Below are 27,439 nucleotides of genomic sequence, written 5' to 3'. Positions count from 1 at the left end.
TTGCCTTCTTAGGATTTTCAGTCAGTCTGACAGTAATTTTTATGATTCACTTCAAATGTGAAAGGACTCCCAACAGCCTGTGATTACTTGTCGATCTTTCTCCTAAATTTTCTTGAAAGCATCTCAAAGTGCAGTGAAATTTGGCATTTCACATCCACTGTGATATTCTCCCTTTGTGTCTTTGAGAAACGTTGAACTCTGCCATTCAAACACTTTTTGTCATGGATCAAAACTATTCATCAGAATGCAAAACAAATGGAAGAAAGAGAGGTCAAAGCCATAGAGCAACACACACTGCAGAACACTTTTTGTCCTGAATAAAGCATTTGCTGACTTAGAGTGTGTAGTGTGTTCATTGGTGGACAGTGGACAGTACAGCCAACCAGCCCAACTCTTATTGCCCAGGGATATTATATCATGCAGAGTGTTGGAAATACATAAACAGGATACTAAGGCAAGCCCCTTACTGTTTCTCGAGAAATACTTCAGAATCAAATGGTATATAAAAATAAGTGCTGATCATGGGTGTGTTAAATAGGGGTATTGTATTTTGTGGAGCAGTTTATTATTTTAGTATACCTTTCAAAGCAAATTGCTGGCACAATACCAAAGAACAATTCAGTTTACGCCATTTTAAGAGAACTAAAAATGATGTTTCTAGCTCTCTGATTATTAGGAATATAAAGACTTTTTATCTTCAAGCAAGTACCCATAAAAATAATCCCGTGAAACTTTTGATCAGTAGTGGGTCACAAAATTGTGAGATTATAATTTTTCAAAAACTCTGTATGAATGATGTTCTAAGCTTCCAATTTGGAGTAGACAAATATACTTTGACATTTCACATTCACCGTGATATTCTTCCTTTGTGTCTTTGAGAAATGTTGAACGCTACCACTTGCACACTTTTTGTCATGGATCAAAACTATTCATCAGAACGCAAGACAAATGGAAGAAAGAGAGGTCATAGCCATAGAACAACACACACTGCAAAAACTTCATCTGTTCTTAGTTAGTTATTAGTTAGTTGATTTGGGGGTAGCTATATGCCATGTTTAGAATACTGCAAGATTATTTTTAGTGGATGAAGCACAGGATTTATTTTCCTTAAAATGGAAATAAATTTCAGGAGCTTCTCCAACCAAAAACAAGTGGGACAATGAATCCAAAGTTTCTACACAATAGCATGGCTATGATATCTTTAGGCTTTCCAATATATATGAAAAAAAGACATCTAAATTTAAGTGACATTAGTGTTTAAAAACTTTTTATTTTGAAATACTGCAAACTTACAGGACAGTCACAAAACTACAAACCCCCATACAGAGGCCTCCAACACACCCGTAGCTGCACCCCTACCCCCACCAGATATTCAGATTGATCAATTTTAACATATTGCCACATTTGCCATATCATACTATCTTCCTCCTCCCTCCCTCCCTCCCTCCCTTCCTTCCTTCCTCTGCCTATCTTTCTACCAATCCATTTTTTGAACATTTAAGTGTAGGTTCATCATACTCCTTGAACACTTATTATTTATTGAATTTATTAAGCTCACTTATTATGCTTATTGAATTTATTTATTACTTGAACTTACTTATTGAACACTTATTACTGCCATGTACATTTCCTAAGAACAAGGATATTCACTTATATATCTACCTTAAGTGCAGTTACGAAGTTCAGGAAATTTAACATTGGTATAAAGCTTACAATCTATATTCTATTCTTTTCATAGGTCCCAGTAGTATCCTTTAAAGTTTTTTCTTCTCCCTTGCTAGATCGCATTCTGGATGGCAGTTAATTTTCCTTTCATTGTCTCTGTACTTGCTCTTTCTTCTTTTTAATTGTAAGGACATATTTACACATAAACTTCCCTAACTTATCACCCCAAGCATACCATTCAATGGGATCAATACATTCACAAAATTGCAGTACCATTGTCACTTCCCATTACCAAGACTTTCCATTCTCCCAAATAGAAACCCTATAATTATTATGAATTAACTCCCCATTCTTCCTGCTCTTGGCAAACTGTTCTCTAATTTCTATCTCTATGAGCTTGCATATCCTTCAATATTTTCTTTGCAGTTGCCATGGGACTTATATTTAACATCCTAAGTCCTTAAAAATCTTGTTTGCTTGCGATACCAAGTTAGCTTCAATTATAAACACAAAATTATGTTCCTTTACCCCTCCATCACCATATCTCTATGTAGTTCTTGTCATAAATCAAATGTTTATACATTATGAGTCCAAAATCACTCATTTGTCTTACATTTTAGGCATTTGCCTTTTAGACAATGTAGGAAGTAAAAAGTGGAGTTACAACCAAAAATACAATAGTACTAGAATTTATATTTACCGAGATTGTTACTCTCACCAGAGATCTTTATTTACTCATGCAGCTTCAATCTATGGTCTGTCTTTTCCTATCAATTTGCAGAAATCTTTTTACCATCTCATGTAGGGCCAGTCTAGTGGTGATGAACTCCCTCAGCTTTGGTTTATCTTGAAATGTTTTAATTTCTCCCTCTTTTTTCAAAGACAGTTTTGTTGGATAGAGAATTTTTGGTTGGCAACTTTTTGCTTTCAGCACTTTCAATATGCCCTCCCATGGCTTCTTGCCTCCATAGTTTCCACTGAGAAATTCTCATTTAATCCTTTTTTTTTTCTTTTATTTTTTGCATGGGCAGGCTCCAGGAATTGAACCCGGATCTCTGGCATGGCAGGAGAGAATTCTGCCGCTGAGCCACTGTTACACCGTCCCTGCATTTAATCTTATTGAGGCTCCTTTGTATGTGACACACTGCTTTTAAATTTTCTATCTTTGGCATAAGTCAGTTTGGTTATAATATACTGCAACATGGGTCTTGTTTTGGTTTGCTAAATCTGCCAGAATATGATATACCAGAAATGGATTGGCTTTTAACAATGGGAATTTCTTAGCTTACTAAATTTACAATTCTAAGGTTGTGAAAATATCCCAATTAAAGAACAACAGGATGATACCTTCTCTGAAGACTGGCTGCCAGTATCTGGGACACCTCTGTCACATGGGAAGGCGTGGTGACGTCTGCTGGTCCTTCTCTTCTTGGTTTTGTTGCTTTCAGTTTCTGGCTTCAGAGACTTCTTTCAGCTCCTGTGTGTGTGTCCTTTTCTCTCAGCTTTTCTTTGGGGCCTTTTTTCTGTGAGTGTCTCTCAGTTTCATCTCTTAGCCTCTGTATGAGTTTTTTCTTCTTATAAAATACTCCAAGAAGAGGATTAAGACCCAACTTAAATAAGGTGGGTCACATCTCAATTTTAATAACCTAATTAAAAGATTTCATCTACAACAGGTCTGCACCCACAGGAATGGATTAAAAGAACATGGCATTTTTTTGGAGTACATAATTGCTTCAAACAGCTATGGGTCTATTTGGGTTTATTCTATTTGAGTTTGTTGTTGAATGTTTTAAATGTATATGTTCATGTCTTTCATTAAATTTGGAAAGTTCTCAAGAATTATTCTTTGATTATTCTCTCTGTCCTTTTCTCTCTTTATTTTCCTTTTAAAACTCCCACCCTGTATATACTGGTACACTTGCTGGTGCCCCAGAGGTTCCTCAGGCTCTGCTCACTTTTCTTCATTCTTTTTTCTTTCTGCCCCTGAGATTGAATGATTTTTAAAAAAGATATTTTTATTGACAAATCTTCACACACTCGCAGTCCATACATGGTGTACAATCAATGGCTCACAATGTCATCACATAGTTGTGTATTCATCACCATGATCGTTTTCAGAACATTTGTATCATTCCAGAAAAAGAAATTGAAAGAAAAAAGAAAAACTTTACATCCCATACCCCTTAACCCTCCCTCTCATTGACCACTAGTATTTCAGGCTACCCAATATATTTTACCCCTTTTCCCCCATCATTTATTTTCTATCCATATTTTTTACTCAGCTGTCCATACCCTGGATAAAAGAAGCATCAGACACAAGGTTTTCACAATCACACAGTCACATTGTAAAAGGTATATCATTATATTTCAAGAATCAAGGCAGTTTTAGGTACTGCCCTCCAGCGACTCCAATACACCACAAATTAAAAAGGGATATCTATATCATGTATAAGAATGAACTCCAGGATAACCTTTTGACTCTGAAATCTCTCAGCCACTGAAATCTTATTTTGCCTCATTTCTCTCTTCCCCCTTTTGGTCAAAAAGGCTCTCTCAATCCCATGATGCTAGGTCCCAGCTCATCCCAGGAGTTCTGTCCCACTTTGCCAGGGAGATTTACACCCTTGGGAGTCATGTCCTACATAAGGGGGAGGGCAGTGAGTTCACCTGCTGAGTTGGCTTAGGGAAAGGGGCCACATCTGAGCAACAAAAGAGTATCTCTGGAGGTGACTCAGGCATAATCATAGACTCTTAGGCTATCCTTTGCAGGGATATGTTTCATAGGGGTTGTGTTAGTTTACAAACTGCTGGAATGCAATATACCAGAACTGAAATGGCTTTTAAAAAAGGGGAATTCAATAAGTTACATGTTTAGAGTTCTAAGCCTATAAAAATGTACAAGCTAAGGCATCCAGGGAAAGAAACTTTAATTCAAGAAAGGTCAATGGGTGAGGAACACCTCTGTCAGCTGGGAAGTCCCATGCTGGCATCTATTGGTCCCTTGCTCCTGGGCTCTGTTGCCTTTAGTCTCTGTTCCTGTGGGGATCCCTCACTATTCATCTCTTGGCTCTCTCCAGGTCCTGGCTTGCTTAACATCTCATGGTGGAGTGTGCTGGGCTCCAAGTATCTTCCAACATCCATGTCTCTGTTCTCCATGATCAGCATCTGTGTCAGCTCTGCCCTGAAGTTTCTGTCAGCTCTGAGGCTTCTGTCATATCTGATTCTCTCCAAAATGTTTTCTATTTTAAAGGATTCCAGTTAGCTAATCAAGACCCACCTGGAATGGGTAGAGTCATCTCCATTTAGTCAAAGGTCACACCCACAACTGGTTGTGTCACATCTCCGTGGAGATAATCTAATAGAAAGTTTCCAACCTACAGTATTGAATCAGGATTAAAAGAAAGGACAGCTCCCACAAGATTGGATTGGGATTAAAACATGGCTTTTTGGGGGAACATAATACTCTCAAACCAACACAGGTGCGAACCCCAAGATCAAGGGCTCAGCTTATTGATTTGGTTGTCCCCACTGTGAGAATGTCAGGGATTCTCCAAATGGAGAAGTTTTATATTTCTTCCTTTCTCCCCAGCCCCCCCAAGAGGACTTTGCAAATAGTTCTTTATTCACTGCCCAAATTACTCTGGGTTATCAGTGCATCACACTGACCTGGACAAATCAACAAGATCTCACACCCTATTCCAGATTCCATGTACTTATGGTGTTCAACTAAACTGACCATACAAGTTAAATTAGGTAATGTGCTACCCAAAATATAAATTTTGCACCGAATAAATATCTCTCCCTTTGGTCTAACACAGAAGTTGAAGTTTTAAAATACTTCTGATCTATGTTAGTCTTATCCAGCTTCATTCATCTCTAGTTGAGGTCTGATCTGTTTTTCAACTTTTTGAACAGTTCCTGTATGGGGTAGTATGGATTTTCATAGTTTCAGAGCTCTAACTCTGAGTCTCAGGTGTCATATAAATACCTGAAGTCTCTGGAAACAACTAAGTTATATAGAAACAGCTCAGTATCTCAGAATTTAGAAATATCAATTACAATTCCTGAATATATGTGACTGCTGTAAGAGCTTACAATCTAGGACCCTTAACAATAGACTCTAACTTGATAAATCATGCTCTTGACTTTAGTTCTTTGAGTTTTTATATTATAGTTAGCCCATATGAGTGAGGTATGATAATATTTGTCTTTTTATTTCTGACATTTCATTTAACATACAGTCCTTAGATTCATTCATCTAGTTGCATGTCTCACAACTTCATTCCTTCTTGTAGCTGCTCAGTAGTCCATTGTATGTATACACCACAGTTCCCCCTTCCTTCCCTCAGACTGAATGATTTTAATTGTCTTATCCTTCAATTCTATGATCTTTCTTTTGCTGGCTCCAATCTGCTATTGAATCCCTCTAGGGAATTTTAAATTTATGTTATTCTAGTCTTCTTATCTTTTTTGTTCCTTTTCAGAATTTCCATCTCTCTGTTGATATTCCCTTTGTATTCATGTATCATTTCCACGATTTCCTTTAGTACTTTGTCCATGTTTTCCTTTAGTTCTTTGAGCATATTTAGGTCCACTTTCAAAGTCTTCTCTTGAATGTCCCAGATTTGGCCTTCCTTCCTGAGGGTTTCTAATGCTTTAATCTTCTCCTTTGACTGGGCCATCACTTTCTGTTTCTTCATATGTTTTGTGACTTCTGTTGAAACCTGAACTTTTTGACACTTCAATGTGTTATCACTGAAATTTAGACTCTGAAGTGTCTATTTCATGAACTTGTATCTGGGTAGAGTTGTTAGAAAACTTTCCTTGAAAAAAAAAAAGAAAACTTTCCTTGAATTCCAGGAGCCAACAAAAATTTAAAAAGAAGGAAGAAAATAAACTGCTTTTCCCATCTTGCTGATTGACCTGTGCAAGTACTCTCCTTCAGAGATTATCCATACAATGAACTAGAAGAGTGATTGTAATAATCATGCATAAAATACGGATTACCTGTATTTTATGTACCATATTCCACCCTATTAGTAAAACCCTGCATTGGTGTGGAACAGAGCTGGAGAATAGCTCCCGTAAAGTGTAGGAGCCTCCCTGATTCTCTCCCGCACCTAAGTCTTGTCATGTGTGGCCCTAGGAATTTCTCATTTACATGGCTCTGAATGTCCCCTCTTCCCTAGAAGTTTCCTCATGGTCCTGAGCACTACACTGTAGGTCCAACAGCCAGCAATCTCTTGCCTCCGGTAGCATGACCCGACTTTTTCCCCACAGAGATCTGTAGGAGAGTTTGCTAAGCCACCTTCTACATGCAATGAAAGTTCTAGAACAGCGAGTCCCTCAGGCCACCATGAGGCAGATGGGCCAGGCATACATGCCCTTAGTATGCGCATGAGGGTTACTCTCTTCCATCCATATCCAGGACCATGCTTCTGCACTGGAAGGCAGGCCAGCTCCATGCCGAGCCAGTTGAGGGGTAGGAAAGGGGCCAGCCAGGGTACCCCAAGATTCTATTACTTTATTTTTAAAAAACTATTCTTATATATGTATCATATTTTAAAATCTTTCTTTTTCTTTATTAGAGAAGTTGTGGGTTTGCAGAACCATAATGCATAAAATACAGAATTCCCAGGTACCATTCTATTAGTAACACCTTGCATGGCTGTGGAACATTTGTTGCAATTGATGAAAGCACAGTTTTATAAACGTACCCAAAACAATGGAAAGCAGGGACTAAAACAGATAGTTGTACACCAATGTTCATAGCAACATTATTCACAATTGCCAAAGTGGACTGTAGTCCATGGTTTAACTCGGAGTTCATTTTTTGTGTAAGGTAATTCCATGGGGTTTAAAAAAAAGAATTTTTATTCTATTACCATATACACGAACTAACATTTCCCCTTTTAATCACATCTAGATATTTATTTCAGCCCTGTTAATTACATTCACAATGTTGCTCAACCATCACCACAATCCGTTACTAAAACATTTCCATCATTCCAAATGGGAACTTTGTACATTTTAGGTATTACCTTCCCATTCCCTGTCCCCACCCTGGTGCCTGGTAACCTGTATTTTTCATTCTAATGATAAGTTTGCATATTCTAATTATTTCAAGTCAGTGAAATCATACTATATTTGTCCTCTTGTCTGTCTCATTTCACTCAACACAACGTCTTCAAAGTTCATCCATGATGCATGTTTCAGGACTTCATTCTTTTTTACGGCTAAATGATATTCCATTGTGTATATATACCACATTTTGCTTATCCATTCATTGTTTGCTAAATACTTGGGTTGCTTCCAACTTTTGGCAATTGTCAATAATGCTGCTATGAATGTTGGTATGTAAGTATCTGTTCTAGTTTCTGGTCTCGGTTGTTATGGGGATATACCTAAGACTGCTGGGTAATAAAATTCTATAATTAACTTTCTGAGGAACTGCAAAACTGTCTTACATGGCAGCTGCATCATTTTGCCTTTCCACCAGCAATGAATGAGTGTTCCTATTTCTTTGCATCCTTTCTAACACTTGCTATTTTCCTGTGCTTTTTTTTTTTTTTATCAATACTATTGAGTGTAAAGTGGTATCTCATTATGGTTTTGATTTGCATTTCCCTGATAGCTAATGACATTGAGCTGATTTCTGGGCATGTGATTATTTGGTGGGTCCATTCCGAAGGTCAGTTTCTTCCTCTTGCCTAGGGTTTTATTGATTATTGGCTTTGTGTTAAGGTCCTTTCTGATGCTTGGTCCAGCTTATTCTGGACCTTTAGAGTAGCTTTGTTAAGCTATTCAGATTTTCTCAGATCTCCTGATTGGATATGTGGTACAATTTTAAGATTCCACTTTTTGTGCATTTGTTTCACCTTTGGGAGAAAGTTTCCTTTCCTCTGTTCCTTCTCCCATAATCTTTATTTGTTCTGTTTGTTTTTGTGCAAAATTTTCTCTCCAGCTCCTATGATTTACTTAAATTCTATCCCTCATTCTGTATTCCCTTTTCCTTACACTTTCCAGTTCTGGGACTCATTCTGCCTTGCAGCAGCTCAGTTCCCTCCACTTTATTTTTTCATGAGGCTTTTCTGCCTCCAGTGTCTTACTCCTTTGGATGTCCAGCCCTGGGGACCAATTTGGGGTAATTCCAGAAAGGTGGATCAATCCAGGTGGTGCATTTTGTATTTAGGTGGTCCAGTGACCAGAGAATGGGTTGAATGTGCACGCTTCTTGCCAACAGTTCTGCTGCAGTGTCTCTCTTTTTTTCCCCTTGATTCCCTATTGCATATGGCACTCCTTACCTGCTTGTTTTCCACCCTGGCTCTCTGAGGACTTGGATCCCTGGGCCTGGTTACATGTGGGGTTCTAAGTTGCTTTGAGTGGCTCTGTGGCCTATATCTGCAACAGGAGAAACCCAGGCCATGCTGCCTCTGTGTGACTCTGACTCCCAAGCTGCCTGGGACTGAGTCCAGAGAAGGGTCCAGAATGGTGGGTCCAGGACGTAAATCTCCTCCCAGATTTTGTTGGTTTTTTTTTTTTTCCTTTGATTCAGCATTTGTGGCGTCCTTCTCTAGTCTCTATCATCCTCCAGAGTTCTAAGCAAGTGGGATTTGTCCTTTTATTAGTTAACTCTGAGGGGTTGACTTTTCCAGCTGATATCTTATGTTGCCATGTTGATGACTTCACCTATGTAATTAAGCTATATTTGCTATTTTTTTTCTTTCCAATTTCCACTATGGAAGACAAAGATTTAGCACTTTTATATTCCCACCCCTCTACCATATAACATACTATCTACTAATATTATTACAATTTTGATAAATCAGTATTGATGTTTATGTAATTTGACTGTGTTAGTCAGAGTTCTCTAGAGAAACAGAACCAACAGGAGAGATCTGTAAATACGAGATTTATAAAGGTGTCTCATGCAACCATGGGAATGGAAGAGTCCAAAATCCTCAGGGGAGGCTATGAAGCTGGCAGCTCTGATGAAGGGTCTGAATGAACTCCACAGGAGAGGCTCAGTGGCTGAAGAAGCAGTGAAAGAGTCTCTTTTCCTCCTTAAAAGTCTTCAGCTGATTGAACTATTTCATTGTGGGAGACACACCTTAGTTGATCAAATATGTAATCAGCCACAGATGCAATCAACTGACTGATGATTTAATACACCAGCCAAGGAATATCCTTGCAGAACAGCCAGGCCAGTGCTTCACTGACCAGACAACTGGGCACAATCATGTGGTCAAGTTGACACCAGAATCCAACCATCACAAACTATTTAAATATTATTTACAGCTAAGCTATTTAGTGTATTGTAATTTCATTTACTTTTTATGCAACTTTTTGTTTTCTATGGCTCAAATATGTCCTTTAATTTTTTTTAACTTTTCTACTTACCTATTAATTTAACCCAAAATTGAATTTGTCAGAGGTATAAATTCCCATAATGCATTAAAATATGTAAGATTTTCTTCCTTCCCTTCTTTTTTTTATGCCCACATTTTTTCTGTAGCTCTGGGTTCTCCTGCCTCAATCCAGATTGATTTTCTCCAGCAGGCTTCTGTGTGTTGTTTTTTCCCTTCTTTATCATCCTGGAAATTCTTTTTGTCTCTTTATTGCATTGGATTCCTAGGTCTTCCTCTTTCTTAGCTTATTCCCATATTTAGTCAAGCACATCCTCCAGAAACTTCTAGAAAAAAGGCGCATGACAGGTTCATTTTTTTTTTGCAATTTTGTATGTTTTTAACTTGTTTTCATTCTCTTCTCACAATTGAATGATTTTCAACTATATTTATATATTTTTCTACATTAGAAATATTTTTTCCTTAGAATTTGAAGGCAATCTCCATTATCTCTTAGCTTCCTGTGTTGCTGCTGAGAAATGTAAAACCATCCTTTTTACTTGTCCTTTGTATTGAAATATGATGTCTTTCTGAAAGCTTTTAAAATCTTTTCTTTATTCCCAGGCTTCTGAAATTTCACAAAGATGCTTTACTTTTTTTTTTCATTTGCTGAGATTGGCACTTGATGGATATTTTCAAGTGAGAAAATGTATGTTCTTTGGTTCCTGGACACTAAAAAACTTAAACATTTCTTCTTTCTTTTTTCTTCCTTTTTAAAAGAGACTTTCTTTTTCTCTTACTTAGACCTCCTGATATTACTCTATTAAAATCTTTCATTAATGTAATATGTGGTAGTTAGGTTCAGGTGTCAACTTGGCCAGGTGATGATACATAGTTCTGTTGCTGTGAATTTGAATCATTAGCTTGTGAAATTCATCGATGGCTGATTACATCTGCAGTTTCTAAGATGAGTGCCTTCCTCAATCATGGATGTTTAATTTAATTCATGGGAAGCTTAAAAGAGAGAGCTCAGTGCAGCACAGCCCAAGCAGCTCAGCATATCTCATCTCAGCACTCGCAGCTCAGCCCAGGCCTTTGGAGATGCAGAAAGGAATCACCCTAGGGGAAGCTGTTGGAATCCAGAAGCCTGGAGAGAAGGCCAGGAGAGATCACCTTGTGCCTTCCTGTGTAAGAGGAACCTCAGATGAAAGTTAACTGCCTTTCTGCTGAAGAACTATATGTTTTTAACTAAATAAATCCCCTTTTATTAAAAGCCAATCCATCTCTGGTGTATTGCATTCTGGCAGCTTTGGCAGACTAGAACATAATATGTTTGTTATGATTAATGAACCAATATTAACACAATCTCATACTTCAATTTTCTTACTATATTTTCTTTGGTAAATGTGCTAGTTTGGAGCTGTTATGTGACCCAGAAAGGGCCATGGCCTTTTAATCCATTCTTGTGGGGGCAGACCTATTGTGGGTGGGATCTTTTGGTTAGGATGTTGCCATGGAGATATGATCCATATAATTCAAGGTAGGTCTTAATCCTTAACTGGGGCCCTTTATGAGAGGATAAAGGACAGAAGTGGGGAGAGCTTAGAGCCCAGAGAGATGAAACCACGAGAGGGACAGAGAGGGAGAGAAAAAGAGAGAAATGCCCTGAAAATGCTAAGAGAGAACTCACAGAGCACAGAGAGCTCAGAGAGGTTTCCCTGGAAAAGCAAGCAGGGACACAGAGAGAGATGCCATGGGAGAAACAAGCAAGGACCTGCAAGAGCTGAGGGAGAAAGCTATTGAAACTAGAACTGAGGAGAGAAGGACCAGCAGATGCTACCATGTGCCTTCCCAGGTGACAGAGGAACCCCAGATGCCAGCAGCCTTTCCTCAAGGAAGGTACCTTCCTCTTGATGCCTTCATTTGGACATTTGCATGGCCTTAGAACTATAAATTTGTAACCTAATAAATATCCATTGAAAAAACCAACCCATTTCTGGTATATTGCATTCTAACAGCATCAGCAAACTGAAACAATAATTAAATTTATTTATTTAGTGAATAAGTTTTATTTCATTTCTTTCTCTTTTTGTACCTAACCTGTCTGCTGAATTTTGATATCATATTTAGTCCTGGGGCAAGACAGTAAAGGCATATTGTTCTTCCAGTTACACAAATGCAAACTACCTCTGATTATATTTACTAATAAGAATGAAAAAAGTTGCTAAGTTAATAGGTGGACAGTAATTCACAGGATCTGCGCTGATTTGCTCCAATGAAAATACCATCTGGGATTGCAGCAGTGATCGGCTTATCCATCTGCTAATGTGTGTGATAATCCATAGTTGTTCTTCATGCCCTAGCTAAATGGTGTTGTGTTAAGAATTACCTCCCTTGAATCTCTCAAATGTTAAGATTATGGCATAATTGCTGCAATTTTCTAGGAACGTAGTACTGTTTTTGGTTAATGTGCTGGTTTGAAACTGTTATCTACCCCAGAAAACCCATGTTTTTCTAATCCATTCTGGGTGCAGACCTATTACAGGTGGGACCTTTTGATTAGGTTGTTTCCATGGAGATGTGACTCACCCAATTCAAGGTGGAGTCTTTTGTGAGAGGATAAAAAGACAGTAAAAGCTGAGAGAGCCCAGAGATGTTAAGAGAGAGACAGAAATGTCCTGGGAGAAACAAGCAAATACCCTGAGAAGCCCAGAGAATTTTGGAGAGAAGGACCAGCAGACATTGCCATGTAACAGAGGAACCCTAAATGCCAGCAGTCTTTCCCCAGAGAAGGTATCTTCCTCTTGATGTCTTAATTTGGACATTTTTCATGACCTTAGAACTCTAAATTTGTAACTTAAGAAATCCTCTTTGTAAAAGCTAACCCATTTCTGGTATACTGAATTCCAATAGCTGTAGCAAACTGAAACAGTTAACTATCCTGGAAAGGGTTGAAGCAGTTCCAGGGGCTTCTACTCTGCCCTTCCTATTTGAATAGCCCACACTTCCAAGACTGAGAAACCAGAGGGGGTTTTTATCATATAGTCCCACTCTACAGTCTGTAATTGGGGGGATAACCAGAGCTAGGATGAGTCTCTGGTTCTATTGGACCCACTTAGTGAACTACTTGGGCCATGACTCCATTATCCCCTTAGCTCCTTAAACCTCCACTGTGCCTTGTAAACCTAGTCAATAAAATTAATGGTGGATCTCTGGAGAGAAGAGTCACTTTAGAGCCAGAAATCCTGATATTTCACCTTCCCCAAATGTCCAGGTAACTCTCTTATGTGGCTGTAGGCACCTCTGGGAAAGCCTAGAGGGATAACTTATATTAAACATTCTGTGATTGTATTACTGGATCCTTCCTCAAGTTCTTGTTCAGTCAATGGGCTCTAAGTCTATGAATGGATTTAGGTCTTCGGAACTGTGTTAAGGGGCTGTGTATTCCCCACTACAGCAATGTGAATTAGGTTTCTGCCCAGTAGAACTAGAATTTTTCCATCTATAAATGTCAAGCAGCACCCTTTGTAGTCAGTCTTTCTAGTTCATTTCTAAGGATCCCATGACCTATTAGCCAATCCCATTGAGCCTTGTGGGTCTTGTTAGATTTCACCTGTGGGTCTAAACCATAATTACTTAATCCTAACGGCTCATTGTGGTAGCCGTACCCACCTTGTCTTTGATATTGAAGGCTACTTCCTGTCCTTTACTTGGGAATCTCATTATTTCCACTGAAACCAGAGAACCCAGCTCCATTGCAGCATTCCCCATTGTGATCTTTGGCTTATAGAAGACAGAATTCTCCAATGATGATGATCAACTCCACCACTCACCAATAAATATCATCCCCCCTCATCAATGAATATCTTAATTTCCTAATGTCCTAGTGTCCTTGGGTCCTCCTTGGGTAAGGTTAGGATTGGTTGAGCAAGTTATTAATAATAGATATGTTCCAGCATTTCCATCTCACTGAGCTTTTGTATTCTTCTACAGTAAGCCATAGAAGTTCTGTAATTTTAATTTCATTGAGTCAGGCTGCTATTGAATCAATTCAGTAAACTGTTAACACAACTCCCAGGTGCTGAAACCAATTTATTTAATTCCAATTCTAGGTAAGTGTATGCATATCAATAAATGCATCCCGTTCAACATTTATGTTTCAGTTTCCTTGGCGCAATACCCTTCAAATCCATGCTTTCATCCATGCTTTTCAGAATCCTGCAATAGACTTTGAACTTCTCTGTCTGGGCTCAATTAGGGTCAAACTCTCATCATGAGTCTGAAGGCAAAAAAGGTTGAGAATCTGGGTAGTGAGGAGAATATCTATTTTTGATACCCCATGTGCAGTCATTGAATGTGTTTTTTTTCCCCCCGGAGAAGGCAGCTTTCCTTAGGTTAGAGCATGGAGAGATTGGCTCCTCTCCTTTTTTCATTAGGGGATTTTTGGGTTTACAAAATAAGCATGCACAAAATTCAGGATTCCCTTATGCCACCCCACCACCAACACTTGTATTGGTGAGGAAAATTTGTTACAATTGATGACAGTGCTTTAAAAAAATAATTCTACTATTTTTAACAGTAATTACCTTTGTTGCAATTGATAAAAGATTATTAAAGTAGTACTAATAAATATTATCCAAAGTTTACACAAGTTTTTTCCCCACATTCTCAGCCTATTATTATTATTTTTTTCATGCATGTCTTTATTTTATCACTCATCCACCCACATGCCAGATAAAGGGGGTATCAGTCATATGGTTTTTCTTTTAAACATTTTTTATTGTTAGATATAACATATATACAAAAAGCAGTAAATTTTTAAAGTACAATTTAACAATAGTTATAGAACAGATTTCAAAATTTGGTATGGATTACAGTAACACAATTTCAGGTTTTTCCTTCTAACTGCTCCAAGACACTAGAGACTAAAAAGATATATCAATATGTTGATTCAGCAGTCACACTCATTTGTTAAATCCTAACTATCCTGTTATAACTCCTCCTTCTCCTTTGATCCTTCTCCCAATCTTTAGGGAAATTTGGGCTATGCCCATTCTAACTTTTTCATGTTGAAAAAGAGTGTCGACAATATGAGATAAGGGGATAGAAATGGTTGATGTTCTGGTAGAGACTCGTGCCTCTGTATTTCAGGACTTATCTGGCCTAAGAAACATCTGAAAGTTTTAAGTTTTTTTTTTATTGTATAGTATAGCATATATACAAAGCAAAGAAATAAAAAAGCAATAGTTTTCAAAGCACTCTTCAACAAGTAGTTACAGAACAGATCCCAGTTTTTCATGGGCTACCATGCGATCCTCTCATATCTTTCCTTCTAGCTGCCCCAGAATATAGGAGGCTAGAGGGCTTAAATATTTTTTTATCATCACAATTGACTTTTTTCCCTTCTTTTCTGTGAACAATAGATATATAGAAAAAAGCTATAAATTTCAAAGCCTAGCACCACAATTTGTTGTAGAACATATTTCAGACTTTGACATGGGTTACAACTTCACAATTTTGGGTTTTAACTTCTAGCAGCTCTAAAATATGGGGGCTAAAAGAGATATCAATTTAATGATTCAGCATTCATATTCATTTGTTAAATCCTATCTTCTTTGTATAACCTTTGATCTTTCCATCCCTCTCTTTAGGGGTTGTGCTGGTTTGAAATGATGTATGTACCCTAGAAAAGCCATGTTTCAATCCTCATCCCATTTTGTAAAGGCAGCTGTTTTTTCTAATCCCTATTCAGCATTGTATGTTTGAACGTGTAATTAGATCATCTCCCTGGAGATGTGATTTAATCAAGAATGGTTATTAAACTGGATTAAGTGGAAGCATGTCTCCACCCATTTGGGTAGGTCTTGAATAGTTTACTGGAGTCCTATAAAAGAGGAAACATTTTGGAGAATGAGAGAGAGTCAGAGAGAGCAGAGCAGAATGACATAGCCGTGGGAAGCAGAGTTCACCAGCCAGTGACCTTTGGAGATGAAGAAGGGAAATGCCTCCTGGGAGCTTCATGAAACAGGAAGCCAGGAGAAGAATCTAGCAGATGATGCCATGTTTGCCGTGTGTCCTTCCAGCCAAGAGAGAAGCCCTGACTGTTCGCCATGTGCCTTCTCACTTGAGAGAGAAACCCTGAACTTCATTGGCCTTCTTGAACCAAGATATCTTTCCCTGGATAGATTCCTTTGATTGGACGTTTCTATAGACTTGTTTTAATTGGGACATTTTCTTGGCCTTAGGACTGTAAACTAGCAATTTATTAAATTCTCCTTTTTAAAAGCCATCCATTACTGGTATATTTGCATTCCAGCAGCTAGTAAACTAGAATAGGGGTGTTTGGGCTATGTCAATTCTAAATTTTTCATATTAGAAGGGTCTGTCACTAATATGGGGTAGAGAGATGGAACTATCTGATGTTCTGGAGAGGGTTGGCCAAGTTTCAGGCCTTATCTGGACAAGGGAACCATCTGGAGAGTGTAGGTTTCTGGAAAGTTACTCTAGTGCATAGAACACTTGTGGAATCTTATATATTGCCCTAGGTGTTCTTTAGGATTGGCTGGAATGGTCCTGGTTGGGGGTTGGCAGGTTATGATAGGTAGCAAGGTCTAATTGAAGCTTGTGTAAAAGCAACCTGCAGAGTAGCCTCTTGACTCTATTTGAGCTCTGTCTGCCATTGATACTTTATTAATTACACTTCTTTTCCCCTTTTTGATCAGGATGTAATTGTTGATCCCACAGTGCCAGGTCTGGATTTATCCCCTGGGGTCATCTCCCACATTGCCAGGGAGACTTTCACCCCTGGATGTCATGTCCTACATAGGGGGGAGGGCAATGATTTCATTTGCAGAGTTGGTTTTAGAGAGACTGAGTCCACATCTGAGCAATAAAAGAGGTTCTCCAGAAATAACTCTTAGCATGCCTATAGGTAGTCTAAAGTTCTCCGCTACCTATATAAGCTTCACAGGCGTAAACCTCCTGATTGAAGGCATGGCCTATTGATTTGGGTGTCCCTAAAGTTTGACATAATATCAGAGGATTCCCTGATTATAAGGTTTAATAGTTCCATATTTTTCTCCCATCCCTCAGGGGACTTTGCCAATACTTTTTGATTATCTGCTTAATATACTCTAGGATGTATCCAGGTATTACAATAATCGATACAGGATTAAAGGACCTCTTTCTTATTCTGTCCTCCCTGTGTTTCAATTGTTCTAATGAGTTATACAGACAGATTGAATTAGATTATGCACTACAGAAAATTTCAGTTCCAGACTAAATAAACCTTTCTTCCATTGGTCACAAACAATATGTGTGGTTCTAAAATATAGACTCTGTCTTCCTTACCTCTATGCTCTGAATTACTTTAGCCCCAACTCATTTGGCTTCATTCTTATCTCTAAATATCAGGTTATATATATAAAACAGCTTCTCAAAATCCAGAAATAATAATCACCACTCCAGACTTAATGTGTCTGCTCTAAAAGCTTAGAATCTTGGCCACTGTTTTCCTATAAACATTTTATAAAGGTGACCATACCATTCTTGTTCTTTTGTTTCTGGCTTATTGTCTCACCAAATGTCCCACATGTTCATTCATATTGTTGAATGCCTCACAACTTTGTTCCTTTTTGTAGCAGCACAACCTTCATTCATAAGTATACACCATTGTTCACCAATCCACTTCTCTGTTAGTGCATCCTTCAGCCCTCATCGGGCATCATGGAGAGGGCCCAAAGTCCATTTTCCATCAACATTCTCAATTTGAGATGATTAAATTGTTCCCAGGAGAAAAAAACCCAATAAACACACCTTCACCAAATAGGAATCTAAACCCCTCTTAACTCTTGTCCCTCCCCCATTATTTACCTTTGCTGTTGCTGTGGTAGTGCTGATGGTTTCCTTTTGAACATAGCTCATAGCGTGCAATAGCAGTTTTCCCCCTGTACCCTTGAACTTAAAAATTCTATATACAAGAATCATACCTTTGAAGTAATTCTTGCAAGAACTAATTCATAGTTTTAGTGTTAATCAGTGGGACACATAGGTCTATACAATCCCTCTCAATCGTGTTCATCTTCAATATGGTAATATAACTTACAGACCCACTAGAGAACCACCTTCATGCCTATCTATTCCTTAATATTGGAGTTCAACCTCATTAGTTAGCGGTTCACCCATCTCTAGTTTCTATACCTCTAAGTCCCCTATATTCTGTATTATAAGCCTCTGATTATACCTTTATGCTGGTCATAAAAGTAGAATCATATAGTATCTATCCTTTTGTGTCTGGCTAACTTTACTCAGCATTATGTCCTCAAAGCTCATCCATCTTGCCATGTACTTCAGGATGTCATTTTTACTGCTGCATAATATTCTATCATATATATATACCACATTTTGTCGATCCACTCGGCTGTTGATGGGCATTTGGCTTGTTTCCATCTTTGGAGATTGTGAATAATGCTGCTATGAACATCAGTGTGAAAATGTCAGTGTGAAACAATCAGTGTGAATTGCTTTCAGCTCTTCTGGGTATATACAAAGTAGTGCTATTGCTGGGTCATAGGGCAACTCAATATTTAGTTTCCTGAGGAACCGTCAAACAGTCTTCCATAGTGGTTGCACCATTATACATTCCTACCAGCAGTGTGTAAGTGTCCCAGTTTCTCCACATCATCTTCAACATTTATAGTTTCCTGTTTGTTTAATAGCAGCCATTCTTATAGGTATGAGGTGGTATCTTATTGTAGGCTTGATCTGCATTTCCCTTATAGCCAGTGAAAATGAGCATCTCTTCATGTGCTTTTAAGCCATCTGTATTTGCTCTTCAGAAAAAATATCCACTTAAATCTTTAGCCCATTTTATAATTGGGTCAGTTGTTCTTTTGTTGTTGAGTTGTATGATTTCTTTGTATATACAGGAAATCAAACCTTTGTCTGATATGTGATTTCCAAATATTTTCTCCCATTGAGTTGGCTGCCTTTCCACCTTTTTGACAAAGTCTTTTTAAGTGCAGAAGCATTTGATTTTGAGGAGTTCCCATTTATCTATTTTTTCTTTTCTTGCTTGTGCTTTGGGTATAAAGTTTAGGAAGCTACTTCTATTACTAAGTCTTGAAGATGTTTCCCTACATTTTCTTTGAGAACCTCTGTAGTGCTAGTTCTTCTATTTAGGTGTTTGATTCACCTTGAGTTAATTTTTGTGTAGGGTGTAAGATAGGGGTCCTTTTTCATTCTTTTGCCTGTTGATATCCAGTTCTTTCATGCCTAATTATTGAAAAGACTATTTTGTCCCAGTTCAGAAGATTTGGGGGCCTTGTCAAAAATCAGTTGACCTTCGATTTGGCGGTCTATTTCTGCACTCTATATTAGACTCCATTGGTCAATGCTTCTATCTTTGTGCCAGTACCATGCTGTTTTGACCACTGTGGCTTTATAATAGGTTTTAAAGTCAGGGAGTGTTAATCCTCCCACTTCATTCTTGTTTTTTAGGATGCTTTTTAGCTATTTGAGATCTCTTTCCCTTCCAGATGAATTTGGTAGTTAGCTTTTCCAAATCTTCAAAGTAGGTTGTTGGAAATTTGATTGGTACTATGTTGAATCTGTAGATCAATTTGGGGAGAATTGACATTTTAACTGTATTTGCCCTTCCCATCCATGAGCAGGGAATGTCTTTCCACCTATTTAGATCTCCTTTTATTTCTTTTAGCAATGTTATGTAGTTTTCCATGTACACATCCTTCACCGCACTACTTAAGTTCATTCCTAAGTACTTGATTCTTTTAGTTGCTATTTTGAATGGAATTTTTCCCTTTACTGACTCCTCAGCTAGGTCATTACTTGTGTATAGAAATGTTACTGATTTTTGCACATTAATTTTGTATCCTATCACCTTGCTGAATTTGTTTATTAGCTCAAGTAACTTTGCTGTAGATTTCTCAGGATCTTCCAATTATAGTATCATATCATTTGCAAATAATGCGAGCTTTACTTTTTCCTTCCCAATTTGGATGCCTTTTATTTCTTTGTCCTGCCTGATTGCTCTAGCTAGAACTTCTAGCGCAGTGTTGAATAATAGTGGCGACAGTGGGCATCCTTGTCTTATACCTGATCTTAGGGGGAAAGTTTTCAGTTTCTCTCTCCACTGAGTATGATGATGGCTATTGGTTTTTCATATGCTCCCTTTATCCTATTGAGGTAGTTATCTTTGATTCCTAACTTTTGGAGCGTTTTTATCATAAAAGGATGCTGAATTTTGTCATATACTTTTTCAGCATCAATCAAGATGATCATGTGATTTTTCCCTTTTGATTTGTTAATGTGGTGTATTACATTAATTGATTTTCTTGTGTTGAGCCATCCTTGCATTCCTGGTATAAACCCCACTTGGTCATGGTGCATAATTCTCTTAATGTGGTGTTGGATTCAATTTGCTGGTATTTTATTGAGAATTTTTACATCTATGTGTTTTAGGGAGATTGGTCTGTAGTTTTCTTTTTTTATAACATCTTTACCCTGCTTTGTTATTAAAATGATATTAGCTTCATAAAATGAGTTAGGTAGAATTCCTTTTTCCTCAGTTTTCTGGAAAAGTTTGAGCAGGATTGGTGTTAGTTCTTTATGGAACGTTTCATAGTATTCCCCTGTAAAGCCATCTGGTCCTGGGCTTTTCTTTGTCGAAAGATTTTTGATGACTAATTGAGTCTCTTTACTTATGATTGATTTGTTGAGATCTTCTATTTCTTCCGGAGTCAGGGTAGCTTGCTTGTGTGTCTTCAGGAATTTGTCCATTTCAACTAAGTTGCCCACTTTGTTGGAATATAGTTGTTCATAGTATCCTCTTATGATTTCTTTTATTTCTCCAGGGTCTGTGGTAATGCACCCCTTCTCATTTCTGATTTTGTTGATTTGCATCCTCTCTCTTTATTTGTCAGTTGTGCTAATGGCCCATCAATTTTATTGATTTTCTTAAAGAACCAACTTTTGGTTTTATTGATTCTTTCTATTGCTCTTTTGTTCTCCCATTCATTTATCTCTGTTTTAATCTTTGTTATTTCTCTTCTTCAGTCATAAGATTTTACAATTACATGGTCACAAGGCGAAAGCTATGTACTTATACAATGATTACCAAATATCAAGGCTACTCAATTACACTTCCAAAATTTCAGATACTTCCTTCTAGCTATTCTAATATACTAGAAACTAAAGAAAAATATCTATATAACGAGTTAGTAGTCATAATCATTTGTTAAATCTTAGCTTCTCAGTTAGAACTCCTCCCTCTCATTTGCTCAGTCTCTCAATCTTCAGGGATATCTGGGCAATGACTGTTATAACTTCTTCATTCTGAAAAGGGCTATCAACATTATAGGGCAGAGGAATCAAAGAGGTTTATGTTCTTGGAGAGACCGGTAACTCTGAGTTTCAGGGCTTTTCTGACATAGGAGCCATTTGGAGTCTTTACATTTCTGAAAAAATAAACTTAAAAGGTCTTTTACAGAGTCTTAGATAGAGCCAGGGTATTCGTCAAAGTTTTCAGAAATATTGTTGCTTGGGGCTTGGCATTCTGTGGAAATTTGCAATATCTGGTTAAAGTTTGCATAACAGTAACCTTTAGAATGACCTCTCAATTTGAAATCTATTAGTCACTAGAACTTTATTTTGTTTCATTTCTCTTCCTCTTTTGGTTGAGAAGGCATTGTCAAACCTATGATGGCAGGTCCACACTCATTCTTGGGAATCATGACCCAAATTGCCAGGGAGGCTTCCATGTAGGGAGGATGGTAGTGAGTTTATTTGCAGAACTAGTTTAGAGACAGAGGCCACATATGTGGCTCCATTCTTAGGGGAGGTTTAGAAAGATTTAGAAGTTCAAAGTTCTTAGCCTCGTTTCTGACTGTCCAAATGGTGCCATCCCATATCTCAGGCTTCTGCTCTTTCAGCACCAGTAAACACCCTTATCTTGGGGAAGAGACAGGATGAGACTAAGCATTTAATAGCTTTTGTAACTCTACATCTCTTAAACTCAAGTCTGCCCTTGGCCCTCAGTGTATCTTCTGTGTAACTGCCACTGAATCTTTCTGACTTTCCACTTATATTTTGAGTTAGCTGTTCATAATCTCCTTTCTTATTTTCCCCTGAAATAAGGGAAATTATTCAGAATAATTCAGAAGAAGCTGGCTGGGTCCACAATCTATACAATCAACCTCATAAGCATTATAAGTACTGCCATTGCCACAGCAATGATATGTTCCAGATATTTTCTCTTTCAGCACCTTGTCTTCTACCTGCAGGTCATCCCATGCCACTAGCTGTGATAATCTGAGTGGTTATGATGCCAGCACATGCCATGATTATCAGAGTCTCGTTTCCTCTTAACAAGAAGGTTATTGTGAAATTCTCAAATGTGGTAACCCAAACCCAGAATCCTGTTTTGGAAGTCCTTTTCCTATGATCTCCAATTACTGTAACAATTAGGATCCTATCAAGAAATACATGGCATAATCAAAATAGCTATTTTGAGGAGAGTTTAATAAGAGAAGGGGTGGGTAGGGTTTAAGGAAACTCACAATGGACAATGCAGTACTGTGGGGCTAATAATTGTGAGGGAGCTGATAGAGGGTAGCTCTTTGAAGACAGTTGCGTTGACAGAAGCTGCTGCCTTTTGGAGAAGGAGGTTGCCAACTGGAAGCAACCTGGAGGGGAGGGAACTGGGGAAATAAATCCTCAGACTTCACTCTCCTTGTATCCTCTCATGTTTTCTAGTGAATTCCTTCGACCAAATCCAGCCAGAAACTGTCTGTGTACTCTGGTCAACTTCCTCGTGCTCATATTGGGGCAGAGAAAGTCAGAGAGTACATATAACAGGCAAATGGAACATATCTAGCATAGGAGAGAACTATAACCTAGTTTCAAATACTGGCCTGCCTAGCAAAAATGAGTGTCAAATTTCTTCCAGATTTTTGATATATGCTATTCTGTATTATTTGTTTGAGCTAATGTATCTAAACTTTATGAGAAATTTCCTGTGGGGTTGATATATATATATATCCTTCAAATAAGTACTATAGGAAAGTAATGGTCCTGTTTTTCAGTAGTTCCAAATAAAGCCTTGCTTTCAGTATAGTGATAATTAATCTTTTCTACTGCCAAACGTTAAAAATAATTAAAGAAAAAAGAATTACAACAAAAAGAATTATTTCAATTTTTACCTGAAGGAGCTTCCCAGTAATGAGATAGTGGGGAAGGAGAGAAGGGATGGACTTCAGAGACATTTAAAAAATATATTTTTATTGACAAATCTTCACACACATACGTTCCATACATGTTGTACAATCAGTGACTCACAATATCATCACATAGTTGTGTATTCATCACCATAATCATTTTTTAGAACATTTCCATCACTCCAGAAAAAGAAGTAAAATGAAAAAGAAAATATTCATATATACCATAGCCCTTTCCCCTTGACAAATACATGACTGCTAGTATTTCCATCTACCCCTTTAATTTATCCCTTCTCCCCCTATTATTTATTTATTTTTATTCATTTTCTTTTTACTCAATCTGTCCATACCCTGGATAAAAGGAGCATCAGACACAAGGTTTTCACAATCACATAGTCACATTGTAAAAGTTATATCTTTAAATAACCATCTTCAAAAACCAAGGCTACTGGAACACAGCTCAAAAGTTTCAGGTATGTCCCTCCATCCACTCCAAATACACCATAAACTAAAAAGGAATATCTATATAATGCTTAAGAATAACCTCCAAGATAACCTCTCAACTCTGTTTGAAATCTCTCAGCCCCTGAAACTTTTTTTGTCTCATTTCTCTTTTCCTCCTTTTCATTAAGAAGGCTTTCTCAATCTTATAATGCCAGGTCCCAGCTCATCCCGTGAGTTCTGTCCCACATTGCCGGGGAGATTTATACCGCTGGGAGTCATGTCCCATGTAGAGGGGAGGGCAGTGAGTTCACCTGCTGAGTTGACTTACAGAGAGAGGCAACATCTGAGCAACGAAAGAGGCTCTCTGAGGGTGACTCTTAGGCTGAATTTAAGTAAGCTTAGCCTATCCTTTGCAGGAATAAGTTTCATAGGGGCAAACCCAGGATCGGGGGCTCAGCCTGTTGATTTGGCTATCTCCACTGCTTGCAAGAATATCAAAAATTTTCAGAGGCATTTGAATGTTCTAATTATTAGGTTTTGGGACTGGCTTGAGGGGAAGAACTTGGGATAACTCCCAGGTCTCTAGCTTCAGTAAGTGGTTGGATAGTGGTATTTTAACTAAGACAGGGAGGTGTTGTAGGATTGGGTTGACAAAATATTTAGTTATGACTAAGCAGAGTTTAGAGATACTTTTAAAAAGACTTCCAGGTAGCGATGTAGAGGAGGCTGATTTTGAGAATTTGGGAGGGAGACCTTAGGAATGCAGAGTTTCAAGATGGAGATGTGTAACTGAGAAGTTAAGATTTAAGGGATGATTATGATTACTGAATCATTATGTAGATAGTCCTTTTTACTTTCTGGTATACTGAAGTAGACAGAAAGAAGTACCTGAAATCTTTGAACTGTAATCCACCTTCCTTGATCTCTGATAATAATTGCATAGCCCTTTTCTTGTGCACTCGTGATTGTAACATCCTTGTGACTGACCTTTACTTATACCCATTTTATCCTATTTTTTTATTTTAGAGTCTTATGATCACTAAAAACAGACCCTAATGTTTAGTAATAAAGGGCCTTGGGTCAGTCCAGAATTATCACACCTCAATTCCAAAATTACCTTGATAACCCAAACTGGATCTAACCAAAATGGGCTTGCTTGACATGTGCAGTAGCTTAGACTTTAACCTATAAGTAATCTATACCTCATTATAATACAAAGACTCATGCCCATGATCATATAGAAGCTGCCATTTTCTTACAAACTAAGCATGTAATCAACGTGAGCATGCCTAATAATTAGAGCATCTCTAACTTTATCATCTAGAGCAACTGTGCTCATTATCCTAAAACCTGCCCACCTTTTAATACTATTGAGCAATCAGAATTACTGCAGTTTGGGGAGACAGATTTTTGGACCAATAGGTCATCTGATCTTCTCCTTCAAGCCTAGGAATAAACTCTTTCTGTCTTTGAAACTCTGCTGTCTCAGGAATTGGTCATTTGAGCACGTTGGACAGAGACTCCATCACCTTTGTCCCATATCAGATGAAGATTTGGGCTCCTTAACTCTTGGGGCTGTCCTTGCAAAGGAAAGAGGGCTCCTAATTATGTGAAATCTGTTTAGAAATGTCCTAGCAATAAGACAAACCAGAAAGTCCCATTTTTAGGTGAAGGGAAAAAAAATTCCACTTCTGCTCAGGAGACAGAAGGGGCAGGAAAAACATGCTTTAGGAGGATACCTCTTTGACTAGTTTATACTTTTGTCTTGTTCTGGCTCAGATGTGCTTTCTGAGAAAAACAGTTTCAGGGAGCAGTCACAAACAGAGCTGCGTCCTAACAGCAGGAAAGGGCAGACCCTTGGGACACGGAGACCACAGCAGCAATGTGACTTGGAGTGTGACAAGCTCTACAGTGACTCAACCTGGTGCAGAGCCACCAGCCTCTCTCAAAGGCTGTAATTAGCTGAGGTTTTTCTACCTTTTGTCATGTTAAATGATGCCCACCCATGCTTTACTGCCAGAGACTTGTACTTAATCTGTGAGTGAAATGAGTAACTCATTCCTCTTTCCCAGGCTGCTTTTAAGGAATTGGAGCTTTCTTAAGGGGGCCTCAGGGGAACCCCTCAAGGCTCAATTTGAAATTCATCTTTGTTTCTGAATCATTCACTTCTTTGAAACTGTTCTGTTTATATCCTTGTTTCTTGGGAGTCTAGGATGGATTTCACCTATTCGCAGTGGCTCTTCCATAGTGTAGTATAAAGTTCTCTCAGATCTTGGTAAATTGCCAAACCCCATGTCTTTCAAACCCTCCAAACGTTCATTAGCCTTTTTGTATCAATCCAACTTCTACAGCCGTAAAGAAGAACATGAGAAGAGAATCTGTCTGCAGAACAAACATCCATTTCAGCCCCTAGGAAGGGTCACCAGAAGGTTCAGTTCCCCAGAGCTTTGGGACTTATCTTTTCTTGGACATACACTTTGGTTTCTCACTTGATTTACTAGAAAAGTCTTTACCAGATGTGATGCTGCTCAGGCCATCTGCTTTAAGATTTATGTGTTCCATGCCTTACACACCCGGAATTTGTGAGCTGTAACAGCACACTGCTTGAGATCACCTTCAGCCACCCCGGTTTGTTGCTTCAGGGCAGCAACAGGGAAAACAATAGCTTTGGTTCTTACAGTGCCCTAAAACAGCTTTAAAGGACATTTACTGTGAAAAAGGCTTACATTGGGCAAAATTCCTGGGGAACTTTGTAAGTTGTCACAGAAGGAAGCGAGGGGGTGGGGAATTCAGAACCTGCATCTCAAGACCTGCATTACAAGATTTGTCCTTCAGGCTAGGAAACTTTTCCCTGTGGCTAGGGAAATGGGACACTTCTGCTCTTGCAGCATAACTGTGCTGGAGCTTCCAGGGAAAGTGCCTTTGTATCTTTAGATGTAGAAAAGTAGGGTTCCCGATGCTTTCTTACTCCTAAAACCACCCACATTTTCTCTGAGATGATGCCAGCACTGGAGGATGATAGAAAGGGATTTTTTTTTTTATTGTCAAACACCCAGATTTGTCACTATTATTTAGGTACTACAAGTAAGCTTCATTTAATGAAACATCTTAACAGATAAACATGGAAATTTGCCAAAGGTGTAAATTAAAGACAGGACCATTTCTATCATAAATTGTACTTCTTTGTTTTACAAAAAAATGTCTCTTGTGAGATTCCAGTCTTTGAGATTTGACTTACACATATTCAGATATATATAAAGCAAGAATTATTTCTATTTTGATCCTCATCTTGAAAAAAGATGAAGTGTGTGCTTTTTAAGTCAGATGAAACGCAAAATGATCTAACTACCTATTTGTTGTAAGGGCATCAGTACTCAAATATTTACTTTATTATTGTATGCCCATACTTTATTCCAGTCTTATGATTTAGAAAATACAAGTTTATATAGTAACTAGCTAATGAGTTATAAGGAAATTTCTGTTCCTAGGCTCCACAGACAATAATAGTTCAAACTATGCTGTGTTTTCCACAAGCAGGCTTAGAGATCTTACCTGCAGTATATGTTTGACTTACTAAGGAAATGGGTGTATTGGCCATGGGACACTGATCTATATTGGGTGAAGGTGGTGACCACAAATGGCTGGTAGAATTCCAAGTCCGTTCACAGACTGTGTGGAGAGAACCCGGGCACATGAAGGCACTGGCAGAGCCAGGGTCCTGGCTGTCTCCCCATTTCTTGGGACAATCACTTC

The sequence above is a fragment of the Tamandua tetradactyla genome, chromosome 26, assembly GCF_023851605.1.
Source record: "Tamandua tetradactyla isolate mTamTet1 chromosome 26, mTamTet1.pri, whole genome shotgun sequence".
NCBI classification, from domain to species: Eukaryota; Metazoa; Chordata; class Mammalia; order Pilosa; family Myrmecophagidae; genus Tamandua; species Tamandua tetradactyla.
The sequence above is the reverse complement of the archived record's forward strand: the minus strand, read 5'-3'. Positions refer to the sequence as shown.